A 2,742-nucleotide genomic window follows, 5' to 3' on the forward strand; every position below is an offset into this window, starting at 1 on the left:
TATATATATATATATAAATTAACATATCAAATAAAAAGAGAGTTATAAAATCAAAATAAAGAGAATTAAATTTTGATTATATAATTATATAGTCAATATTATAATAAAATATTATTTGATTTTTTTTAATGAATCATGTGATATTTAAATAATTTTTTAAATCATAATGTAAGATTGTAATCATCTCACAATTTTATTTTAAAATAAAATTCAAAAGTAATGTATTGTGTAAATTTATTTTACATTGACAACCAATAATAAGTCGCCAGATCGATAAAATATTCAATAATTATAATTTAAAAATATTTTAATATGATATGGTTGGGCGATTATGAATGACCTACAAGATAAAACAACTTTATAACGATAGTGCACTACTTCTAAACTCATATAATTATGGACTCGTTATATAATAGAAAAAATGTATTATGAAAAAAAACAATGAATAGACAATCTAGTCTTATAAATTGTAAACGTCAATTAAATTAATCGCTTAATTGTGCTTTTGATCTCTTATTTTAGGTGAATCACGAAAATAGTCTTCCCTGTTTTATTTGTCTACAATTTTGGCCCCCCAAACAGAATTTGGGTCCAAATGTTGATGAATTGTCTTTTTTTTAATGACGTGTCAACAAAATGGTGATGTGGTAGATGTCTATGTAGATTAAATGAATTATTAGATTTTTCTAAGTTAAAAAAAAAAATACAATTTATGTTTTTTAAAAAACAAAATTCCTATTTTTAGAACAACATTTAATAAGCCAGTAAGAGGCTTCAACTCTAAAATCTAAAATCGACCAAGCCTTCCTCCTTTATCCTCTTCCTCCTCCTCTTATTTATTCAAAATTCTGAATTTTATTTTTTGTTGTATTGTTTTGAGATTATGAAAATTTATTGAAAGAAGATTCAATCTTTTTTTGTTTTTGTTTTGTTATGTTGTTTCAGTTATAGGGTAAAAAATCTTGCACTTTTTTTGATTGGTTTGATGAGCCAATGACAGAACGAGCAAAAGAAATTATTATGTCTTTGATGAAAAGGATTGATGAATTCAAGAAGAAAGACAATGTAAAAAAAATCACGATGATGAACTGAGGTTGAAGTTGAAACTAATGAGGGGTTTTCTAGCACTTTCATGGCTCTTGATTATTATTCTTTTGGTTATTGTAATGTTGAAGTAATTAAAATGATTGGATTAAGGGTGTTTTGTAATGATGTCATTTTGGGTGCTTAGGGTTTAAATTGTAATATCACTGTGTAATATAATCAAATTTGAATGAATAAGGTTGTTATTGTAAAATGAAATTGGTATTATTGTAATGCAGTTGTCTACTTTTGCATGTTAATAATTCAAATTGTTATCATTGTATTAATGCAATTTGCTCAAATAATTTTCCACTAGTGTGGTATCATTCAAGATATAATGCAGTTGCCTAATATTAATGATCAAATAAATTTGCTCATTCAAGATAACACACTAAATTTACTGCAATCAGAATTTTACATTACAACCAAAACAAAATACAGAGAACTTAGTTTCCAAAATAAATAGAATAGGTAACAATCAGAACATCATTTCATCATTACATATTATTGCATTACAAAATAATCATTTTATCGTAACTTAGATTCAAAAAGAGGTCATACTAATGCGTTACAAAATAATCATTCCATCAGAACTTAGGTCCAAAAAGAGGTCATACTACTGCATTACAAAATAAAATTCCAAAGTATTATTACATATTCATAATAATCAAAATAAAATTCACAAGTTTAGTTTCATCAATTGATTTGTGAATCTTGACTTTGCGGAGCTTGTGAATCCTGATATAAAATTGTTGGTGTTTTTCCCTCATCTCCTCCAACCCTTGTTGTCTTTGTTTTCTTTGTTCGATTTTAGATTTTAGGGTTTAGGCCTCTTACTGTGCGCGTCTGATTTGCTTTGATTTGGGTCTGAATTTTTTTTTTTTTGGCTTATTAAATGTTGTTTTAAAAATAGGAATTTTGTTTTTAAAAATATAAATTGTATTTTTTTTTAAATTTGGAATAATATAATAATTCATTTAATCCACATAGACTTTTGCCACATCACCATTTTTTTGACACGTCATTAAAAAAATGACACCACATCAAGATTTGGAACCAAATTATGTTTGGGGGACCAAAACTGGAGAAAAATAAAACGGGGGGACTATTTTCTCGATTCACATAAAATAAGGGGATTTAAAGTGAAATTAAGCCTAAATTAATCGTTTAAAATTTTACAAATTGGTAAATATATTACTAAAATTGTCAAAACAGTCCAAATTTAAAAATTTATAGTTAAAAGTTATAATAGGATATCACTAAAATTGTCAAAATAGTTTTTAATTAAACTTTTATCGTTAAAGGTTTTAATTACTTACAAATTTATCTCTGAAATGAATAAATTTCATCGGCAAATATGTCATTGGAAAAATGACATTAATGTGTGGGATAACATGAATGAGTTATATATTCAATTACAATATAACTTCAATAGTTTAACTACCATATTAGGTCCCACAATATTAATCTATATATTAATATTTTATTTATATTTAATTTTATTACAACTTAAAATATTAATTTAAATATTTTAATTAATATTATTATATTATTTAAATTTAAAAAAAAAATTGAACTTAAATTTTTATAACAACAATAAAAATTAAATGTTAAATACATGACATAAATAATTAAAAATGATAAATGTAAATAATAAAT

Source organism: Cicer arietinum, chromosome 2 (genome assembly GCF_000331145.2).
Source record: "Cicer arietinum cultivar CDC Frontier isolate Library 1 chromosome 2, Cicar.CDCFrontier_v2.0, whole genome shotgun sequence".
NCBI lineage: Eukaryota > Viridiplantae > Streptophyta > Magnoliopsida > Fabales > Fabaceae > Cicer > Cicer arietinum.